We start from the raw sequence: 9,973 nt of genomic DNA, 5'->3' as shown, positions 1-9,973 counted from the left end.
AGATGAGGGAGTTGAGGTGAGTGAGGGTGGAGAGGTGAGGTGAATGTGATGAGGTGAGGGAAGTAGGGAGGTGAGGGAGGTGAAGTGAGGGAAGTGATGTGAGGGAGGTGAAGAATGGGAGCAGAGGGAGGGGAGGTGAGGGAGGTGAGGTGAGTTGAGGGAAGAGAGGTGATGTGACGGAGGTGAGGTGAAAGAGGTGTGGGAGGTGAGGTGAGGAAGGTGATGTGAGGGAGGTGAGGGAGGTGAGCTGAGGGAGGTGAGCTGAGGGAGGTGAGGTGAGGGAGGTGAGGTGACGGAAGTGAGGGAGGTGAGGACACGTGTTGGAGGTGAGGAGATGTGAGGGTGCTGAGGGAGGTGAGGTCATGGAGGTGACGTGAGGTGAGGGAGGTGAGGTGAGGGAGGTGAGGGAAATTAGGTGATGGAAGTCATGTGAGGTGAGGTTGGAGAAGTGAGTTGAGCAAGGTGAGGTGACGGAGGTGAGGGACGTGAGGTGCGGGAGGTGATATATGGCCGGTGAGGAAAGTGAGGTGAGGGAGGTGAGGGGACGGAGGTGAGGTGAGGTGAGGGTGTTGAGGTGAGGGATATGAGGTGAGGGAGATGAGGTGAGGTTAGGGAGGTGAGGAGAGGTGTGGCAGGTGACGGAGGTGAAGTGAGTGAGGTGAGGTGTGTTGAGGGAGGTGAGGTGATGTTAGGGAGGTGAGGTGAGATGAGGGAGGTGAAGGAGGTTCGGTGAGGTTGGAGAAGTGAGGGAGGTGAGGACGGTGAGGAGACGGAAGTGAGGTGAGGTGAGGGATGTGAGGTGAGTTCTGGAAGGTGAGGTTAGTGATGTGAGGGTGGTGAGGTGAGGGAGGTAATGTGAGGGACGTTAGGGACGTGAGCTGAGCGATGTGAGGTGAGGGAGGTGAGGTAACTTGAGGGAGGTGAGGTGAGGTGAGGGAGTTTAGGTGAGTGGGTTGAGGGAGGGAGGGAGTTGAGCTGAGGTAGGGAGGGAGGTGAGAAGAGGGAGGTGAGGTAAGGGAGGTGAGGTGACGTGAGGCAGTTGAGGTGAGGGGGGTGAAGGTGGTGAAGAGAGGGAGATGAGGTGAGGAAGTTGAGGTGAGGTGATGCAGGTGTGTTGAGGTAGGTTAGAGTGATTAGGTGAGGGAGGTGAGGTGAGTTGAGGTAGGGGAGGAGAGGTGAGGTGAGATGAGGTAGATGAGTTGTGAGGGAGGTGAGGTGAGGTACATGATGTAGGTGAATGGAGGGCACTGAGGGAGTTGAGGGGATGGAGGACACGTGAGTTGATGGAGGTGAGGAGAGGTGTGGAAGGTGAGCCGAAGGATGTGAGGGAGGTGAGGTGAGGGAAGTGAGGGAGGTAAGTTGAGGGATGTGAAGTGAGTTTAGGGAAGTGGTGAGAGGTGAGGGAGGTGGTGAGAGGTGTGGGAGGTGAGGAAGGTGAGGAGAAGTAGGTGAGGTGAGGTGAGGGAGGTGAGGTGATGTGAGGGAGTTGTGGTGAGGTGAGGGATGTGAGGGAAATGAGGTGAGGGAAGTGAAAGAGGTGAGGTAGGTGAGGTGAGGGAGGTGAGGTGATGTGATGTGAGGGAGGTGAGGTGAGGTGAGAGTGGAGAGGTGAGGTGAATGTGATGAGGTGAGGGAAGGAGGGAGGTGAGGGAGGTGAGGTGAGGGAAGTGATGTGAGGGAGGTGAAGTATGGGAGCAGAGGGAGGGGAGGTGAGGGAGGAGAGGTGAGGACAGGGAGGTGAGGTGAGTGAGGAGAGGGAGGTGATGTGAAGAAGGTGAGGTGAGTTGAGGGAAGAGAGATGACGTGAGGGAGGTGAGGTGAAAGAGGTTATGGAGGTGAGGTGAGGTGTGGTGGGGGAGGTGAGGAGGTGACAGAGTTGAGGACACGTTTTGGAGTTGAGGAAATGTGAGGGAGGTGAGGTGATGGAAGATAGGTGAGGTTAGGTGAGGGAGGAGAGTTGAGGAAGGTGAGGGATGTAATTTGAGGTAAGTGAGGTGAGGTGATGTAAGTGAGGGCAGGAGTGGTTTGGGAGGTGAGAGAGTTGAGGTGAGGGAGGTGAGGTGATATGAGGGAGGTGAGTTGATGTGCGAGAGTTGAGGTGAGGTGAGGGAGGTAAGTGAGGCAAAGTCATGGAGGTGAGTAATGTGAGGTGAGAGAGGTAAGGGAGGTGCAGTGAGGGAGGTGAGGGAGGTGAGTGGAGGGAGCTGAGGGAGGTGATGTGAGGGACGTGAGTAGATATGTGGGAGGTGAGGAGACAATTGTAAGGGGAGAGAAGTGAAATGAGGGAATTGAGGTGAGGTGAGGGTGGTGAGGTGATATGAGGGAGTTGTTAGTTGAGGGAGATGAGGGAGGTGAAGTGAGGGAGGTGAGGTGAGGGAGGTGAGGGACGTGAGATGTGGAACATGAAGTGAGGGAGGTGAGGGAGGTGAGTTGAGGGAGATGTGGGTGGTGACGGGAGGGAGGTGAGGGATTTGAAGTGAGGGAGGTGAGTTGAGTGAGGTGAGGAAGGTGAGGTGCGGGATGTGAGGGAGATTAGGTTACAGAGTTGAGGTGAGGTGTGGGAGGTGAGGTGTGGGACGTGAGAGAGGTGATGTGTGGGAGGTGAGGGAGTTGAGGTGAGGGAGATGAGGTGAGTGAGGTGAGGTAAGGGAGGTGAGGGAGGTGAGTTAAGGGATGTGAGCGAGGTGAGTTGAGTTAGGTTATGTGAGGTAGGTGAGGTGAAGTTAGGGAGGTAAGGAGAGTTGTGGGAGGTGACGGAGTTGATGTGAGTGATGTGAGGTGTGGTGTGAAAGGTGAGGGAGGTAGGTGAGGTGAGGGAGGTTAGGTGAGTGTTGTGATGTGAGGGAAGTGAGGTGACGGAAGTGAGGTTAGGTGAAGGAGGTGAGGTGAGCTGTGGGATGTGAGGTGAGGGAGGTGAGGGTGGTGAGGTGAGGGCGGTGAGTGAGTTGAGGTAAGGTAGGTGAGGTGAGTTGAAGGAGGAGAGATGCTGTGAGGGATGTGAGGTGAGAGATGTGAGGGAGGTGAGGTGAGGGAGGTGATGGTAGGGAGGTGAGGGAGGTGAGCATAGGTGAGGGAGGTGAGGTGAAGGAGGTGTGGGAGCTAAGGTGTGGGAGGTGAGGTGATATGAGGTAGTTGATGCGAGTTGACGGAGGTGAGGTAGGTGAGTTGAGGGAGGTGAGGGAGGTGAATTGAGAGATGTCAGGGAGGTGAGTTGAGGGAAGTGTGGGAGGTGACGGTAGGGAGGTGAGGGATGTAAGGTCAGGGAGGTGATGTGAGGGAGGTGAGGTGAGGGAGGTGAGGTGAAGTGTGTGAAGTCATGGAGGTGAGGGACGTAAAGTGAGGGACATGATGTGAGGGAGGTGAGGGAGCTGAGGTTAGTGAGGTGAGGGAGGTGAGGTGAGGGAGATGAGTGAGGGAGCTGAGGGAGGTGTCAGAGGTGAGGTAAGTGATGTGATGGAGGTGAGGTGAGGGAGGTGAGGTAAGGGATGTGAAGTCATGGAGGTGAGGAACGTAAGGTAAGGGACATGATGCGAGGGAGGTCAGGGATGTGACATGAGGGAGGTGACGTGAGATGAGGTGAGGGAGGAGATGTAAGGTGAGGGACGTGAGGTCAGGGAAGTGAGGGATGTGAGGTGAGGGAGGTGAGTTGATGGAGCTGAGGTGAGGGAGGTGATGTGAGGAGAGGTAGGTGAGGTAAGGGATGTGAGGGATGTGAGGTGTGGTAGGTGAGGTGAGGTTAGGGAGGTGAGGAGATGTGTGGGAGTTGACGGAGTTTAGGTGAGTGAGGTGAGGTGAGGTGAGGGAAGAGAGGTGAGGTGAGGGAGGTGTGAGAGGTGATGTTAGGGAGGTGAGGGATATGAAGGAAGGTGAGGGGAGTTGAGGTGATGTTTGGGAGGTGAGGTGTGGGAGGTGAGGGAGGTGAGGTGAGGGAGGTGACGGAGGTTAGGTGAGGGATGTTTTATGAGGGAGGTGAGGGATGAGAGGGAGGTGAAGTGAGGGAGGTGAGGTGAGGTGAGGGAGGTGAGGAGAGGTGTGGGAGGTGAGGGAGTTGAGGTGAGTGAGGTAAGGTGATATGAGGGATGTGAGGTGAGGTGATGGAGGTGAGGTGAGGTGAGGGAGTTGAGGTGAGTGAGGAGAGGGAGTTGAGATGAGGGTGGTGAGGGAGTTGAATGGAAGTGGTGAGGGAAGGGAGGTGAGAGAGGTTAGGTGAGGTGAGGGAGGTGATATAAGGGAGGTGAGAGATGTGAGGTGAGGGACATGAGGTGAGGGAGATGAGGGAGGTGAGGTGAGCGAGGTGATGTAGGTGAGGTGAGGGAGGTGAGGGAAGTTAGGTGAGGGAAGTCAGGTGAGGTGAGGTTGCAGAGGTGAGTTGAGCGAGCTGAGGTGACATAGGTGAGGGATGTGAGGTGAGGAAGGTGATATATGGCACGTTAGGAAACTGAGGTGAGGGAGGTGAGGTGATGGAGGTGAGGTGAGGTGAGGGAGGTGACGTGAGGGAGGTGAGGTGAGGTTAGGGAGGTGAGGAGAGGTGTGGCAGGTGACGGAGGTGAAGTGAGTGAGGTGAGGTGAGTTGAGGGAGATGCGGTGATGTTAGGGAACTGAGGTGATATGAGGGTGGTGAAGGAGGTTAGGTGAGGGTGGAGAAGTGAGGGAGGTGAGGATGGTGAGGTGATGGAAGTGAGGTGAGGTGAGGGAGGTCAGGTGAGGTGTTGGAGGAGAGATGGGTGATGTGAGGGAGGTGAGGTGAGGGAGGTAATGTGAGGGTCGTGAGGGAGGTGAGGTGAGGGTGGTGAGGTAACTTGAGGGAGGTGAGGTGAGGTGAGGGAGGTCATGTGAGTTGAGGGTGGGAGGGAAGAGAGGTGAGAGAGGGAGGGAGGTGAGAAGAGGGAGGTTAGGTAAGGGAGGTGAGGTGAATTGACGGAGGTGAGTTGAGGGAGGTGAAGGAGGTGAAGAGAGGGAGATGAGGTAAGGAAGGTGAGGTGAGGTGATGCAGGTGAGTTGAGGTTGGTTAGGGTGATGAGGTGAGAGAGGTGAGGTGAGGGAGGAGAGGTGAGGTGAGGTAGGTGAGTTGTGAGGGAGGTGAGGGGATGGAGGTGAGGTGATTTGATGTAGGTGTGGAGAGGTGTGGGAGGTGAGCTGAAGGATGTGAGGGAGGAGAGGTGAGGGAAGTGCGGGAGGTAAGTTGAGTGAGGTGAAGTGAGTTTAGGGAGGAGGTGAGAGGTGTGGGGTTTGAGGAAGGTGAGGTGAGGGAGGTGAGGTGTTGAGAGGGAGTTGAGTTAAGGTGAGGGAAGTAAGGGAGGTGAGGTGAGGGAAGTGAGGGAAATGAGGTGAGGGAAGTGAAGGAGGTGAGGGAGGTGAGGTGAGGTAGGTGAGGTGAGATGATGTGAGGGAGGTGAGGTGAGGTGAGGGAAGTGAGGGAAATGAGGTGAGGGAGGTGAGAGAGTTGAGGTGAGAGAAGTATGGGATGTGAGGTGAGGGAGGTGAGGTGATTTAGGTGAGGGAGGTGAGGTGAGCGAGGTGAGGTAGGTGATGCGAGAGAATTGAGGTGAGTTGAGGGGGGACAGGTGAGATGAGGGAGGTGACAGAGGTGAGGTGAGGGATGTGAGGTGAGGTTAGGTAGGTGAGGAGAGGTGTGGGAGATAACAGAGGAGAGGTGAGTGAGGTGAGGTGAGGGAGGTGAAGGTGGTGAGGTGAGGGAGATGAGGTGAGGAAGGTGAGGTGAGGTGATGCAGGTGAGTTGAAGTAGGTTAGGGTGATGAGGTGAGGGAGGTGAGGTGAGTTGAGGTATGGGATGAGAGGTGATGTGAGGTGATGTAGGTGGGTTGTGAGGGAGGTGAGGTAAGGTACGTGAGGTAGGTGAGGTGAGGGAGGTGAGGGAGGTAAGGGGATGGAGGTGAGGTGAGTTGATGGATATGAGATGAGGTGTGGGAAGTGAGGTGAAGGTGGTGAGGGAGGTGAGGTGAGGGAGGCAAATTGAGGGAGGTGAAGTGAGTTTAGGGAGGAGATGAGAGGTTTGGGAGGTGAGGAAGGTGACGTGAGGGAGGTATGGTGAGGTGAGGGCGGTGGGGTGATGTGAGGGATTTGAGGTGAGGTGAGGGAAGTGAGGGAAATGAGATGAGGGAGGTGAGGGCGGTGAGTGGAGGCAGGTGAAGGAGGTGATGTGAGGGAGGTGAGGTGAGGTGATGTGAGGGAGGTGAGGGAAATGAGGTGATGGAGATGAGAGAGGTGAGGGGTGTGAGGTGAAGGAGGCGAGGGAGGTGAGGTGAGGGACATGTGGTGAGGTGTGGGCAGTGAGGTGAGGGAGGTGAGGTGAGGTATGTGAGGGAGGTGAGGTGAGTTAGGTGAGGGAGGTGAGGAGAGCGAGGTGAGGGAGGTGATGCGAGAGAAGTGAGGTGAGCTGAGGGGGGACAGAGGAGGTGAGGGAGGTGACGGAGGTGAGGTGAGGGATGTGAGATGAGGTTAGGTAGGTGAGGAGAGGTGTTGGAGAAAACAGAGTAGAGCTGAGTGAGGTGATGTGAAGTGAGGGAGGTGAGGTGAGGTGAGGGAGGTGAGGGGGGTGAGGTGAGGGAGGTGAAGGAGGTGAGATGAGGGAGTTGAGGTGAGGTGAGGGTGCAGAGGTGAGGTAAGTGTGATGAGGTGAGGGAAGGAGGGAGGTGAGTTAGGTGAGGTGACGGAGGTGAGGTGAGGGAGGTGAGGTGAGGTGAGAGAGGTTAGGTGATGGAGGTGAGGGAGGTGAGGTGACGTAGGTGAGGTGAGTTGAGTGAGGTGAGGTGTGGTGTGGGAGGTGAGGGAGGTGAGCGAGGTGAGGTGGGGGAGGTGTGGGAGCTGAGGTGAGCATGGTGAGGGAGGTGAGGTGACGGAGGTGAGGTCAGGTCAGGTAAGAGGTGTCTCTTACCTGGAGTAAAAGTTGTCTTGGGACTTTAAGGCTGTGACTGGAGGGGCCTCCCCAGCTCCCACTACCCGCTCGTTCCACAGTCCCCGTGGAGCCTCCCTGGAAGCCCCAGCCCGTCCACACTGAGGCGGCATCCAGCAGCACTTAGAAGCCTTATCATCTTTTGTGTCTGGTATCCGGGAGTCAAGGTGCTTTGGGTGCCCGAGCAGGAAGCTTGGGCGATGGCGGAAGCAGGAAGAAACTCTTGAGCACAGGTTCTTGGGATCCACGGAGCAGCGCATGCACATGCGATGGCTGCCTACTTAGCTGGCTTGCTTGTCTGTGGGGAAAAGCGAGGTGGAACAGGGCCTGTGTTCCTGAGGGGCTGAGAATCAAGGCAGGGATAGAAGAAAGGGGACAGGCCCACATCCCCTGAGCCCACGCTGGCGCCCACTCACCTTTGGGGAAAATACGATTGAAAAGTGCCCGCAAGAATCTCTTCAGATGCCTCCAGAGATGAGGGAAGAAGGGGATGGGGGAGGCAGGCAGCAGGGTGAGCCCTGAAATCCAACCCTTGTCCGGCCACACCCCCGCAGTCCTCCCACCTCAGCCCCTTCAAGACCCCAGGGCTCCCCCAACCCAGCTGCACAGATCCTGCCCTGACCATAGTCACCACGTTGATACCCACGTTGAGCAAGATGAAGATGACCAGGATCAGAAGAACTGAGTCTCCTTGCTCCTGGCATTTCCTGGGGATGGGGCCAGGATACGGCTTGGCTCAGTAGTAGGTTTGCTCACCCATGGCCGGGGGTCCCAGGACTGCCTGTGCCCCCTGTCCGCCACTTTTAACTGGGAGCCAGCCTGGGTCATAATGGGGCAGGTGGTGAGGTCACAGTGAGGGAGGGGGAAGAAAAAGAGGGCCCAGGGTGGCATTCCCTGGTAACCAGGGTCAGGTAAGCTGAGCCTGGACAGTCAAACAGGGCCCGGAGGCCGGCACACCTACCCTCGCGCAGTCAGGCATTCGCTCACCGCCCGCTGACTCACTTGTTCAAATGACACATTCCATCTCTTGGCCCCTCCTGAGACTAGGAAGACCTTGGCCTCAGAGTCCTGCGGAAGGCCTGGCTGGAGTACAGAGCCTCAGCCTTCTTCATGCCCTTCACTGGGCCTGGAGCTGGACCTGCCCAGATGTGGAATCTCCCAGTTTGGAAGCAGCTTCTTGTATGAGGCTCTTTAGGGACAGGAGAGCTGAGACACAGAGGAGGTGCCCAGAGACCAGTGGCTTGGAGTCTGCAGCTGCAGATGTACTTAGTGCATGGTATAGGACCAGGAGGGGCCTGCTGGCAGGATTGTGACCACTAAACCAAGGGGACCCTCAGGCCAAGAAGGGGACACTGGCTTCTTATTGCAGGAAGCCAAGGGCAGGAACCCAGGCTGGCAGAAGAAGTGGTGCTTCCAAGCCACAGACCACCAATGTTTCCTGGACTCTGGCGCTCTTTATTAATCTCTCCATGCCCTGCTGCCCCCTGCCCCCATTTGCTGCTGGTAAGTTCATTTACCCAGGCTGGCTCACGTGCAGAGAGGGCCTCGAGGCTGAGGTGGAAGGTAGCAGCGAGTTGGCCCGCGCTTGGCTCTCCTGCACTTGCCGCTTCAGCTCCAGGCTGTCATATACCTGGTATTTGGCATTGCCGCCGGGGTTCCCGCTGAGTGGCATGAAGGTGGGCGGGGGTGGAGGGCGCTCGGTAGCCTGGAGGTCAGGCAAGGGCTGGGAGGGGTGGAGGAGCAGCGCTGAGCTGGGAGCCAGGGCCCGCTTGTACGAGGCCTCGGCCAGCACCGTGAGGGAGGCGGAGGTGGCCAGAGGGCGCTGCACGGGCAGCATCTCAGCCCATTCGGCCGCCCGGTGCCGCACCTCGTGGGGATCCTGGGAGTAGTTCAAGTGTCCCGTGGAGAGGTGTGGCCTGCGGTTGGGCCCGCTGTGAGCACAGCTGGGGAGGCTCCGTCTGTGGGCCGTTCGGGTGTTGCGCTGCAAGGCTTCGGGCCAGCAGCACCGAGGCACGAGAGCGGATGAGGCTCAGAGCCCTCCAGAACCAGACTCCACCGTGGGCGCGGTTGCTGTCCGTGCGGCCCGTGAGCCCCTCGACCTGCACCTGGCCGCCACCACTGGCGCCCAGCCCCGGCGCCGCCACCTGTGTGCCAGTGTGTCCCTCCACAGCTACCTCCCACAAAAGCCCCCACTCCACTGTGTCGCCGCGGCCGGGGGCGGGAGCGGGATCGAGGGCAGGGGCCGCTTCCCCTGGCCTGCCGGCCACCAGGGGCGGGGTCCTGAGCTCGGCAGGTGGCGGGGGGGCAAGGGTGGCCTAGCTGGCGCTAAGGGGCCGTGGCGACTCAATGGTGGATCCCAGTGGCTTCGGGCCAGCTGCTGTCGGGCAGGAGGGCCGGCCGGGCTGCGGCTGCACTGAGCCTAGCGCCGCGTGGGCGGGCAGGCGGGATGCCCAAGGGACCGCGGGCCCCGGGCCCTGAAGCCTCCGGGGCCACGTCCCCGTGAGCGACGTGCGGGATCTGGGGCGGGGCGCCAAGCGCCGAAGGGTTTGCTGGGTCACGCCCGCCCTGGGCTGGGACGTCGCCAACCCCTCCGCCACCGCCCGATACCTGAGACTTCCGTTCCCCCTGCCTGGGCGGGCTGGCCGCCAGGCTGGCGGTAAGGCGCAAGCGCCAGCGAAACTGGGCCTCAAGAGGCAGCCCGCGGCCCCCGCCCCCGTCTACGGCCATACCACCCTGAACGCGCCCGATCTCGTATGATTCTCGTGAAGCTAAGCAGGATCGGGCCTGGTTAGTACTTGGATGGGAGACCGCCTGGGAATACCGGGTGCTGTAGGCTTTTTGCCTCCCGCTCCGCCTTCTCCTTTACTCGCCCGCGGCGGTGGCCGCCGGCTCCGCCCCCGCCGGGCCCCGCCCCCGCCGGGCCCCGCTGCAGGCCCCACCTCCTCAGGCCCCTCCCACCACGGCGCGCGCCGGAGGGGAACACGGAACGAATCAGGTAGGACGCATTTTCCTTTCTTCCTTCTTTTCTCTCCTTCCAGGCGTAAGTTTTCCAGAGTTTAT

General features: G+C 58.7%; 1 pseudogene; it reads left to right on the top strand.

Moving 5' to 3' along the window:
- The first annotated feature begins 9,628 nt into the window (after window positions 1–9,628).
- On the top strand, window positions 9,629–9,749 carry LOC115850405 (5S ribosomal RNA; annotated as a pseudogene).
- Window positions 9,750–9,973: the final 224 nt, after the last annotated feature.

Source organism: Globicephala melas, chromosome 20 (genome assembly GCF_963455315.2).
Source record: "Globicephala melas chromosome 20, mGloMel1.2, whole genome shotgun sequence".
Taxonomy (NCBI): domain Eukaryota; kingdom Metazoa; phylum Chordata; class Mammalia; order Artiodactyla; family Delphinidae; genus Globicephala; species Globicephala melas.
The sequence above is the reverse complement of the archived record's forward strand: the minus strand, read 5'-3'. Positions and strand labels throughout refer to the sequence as shown.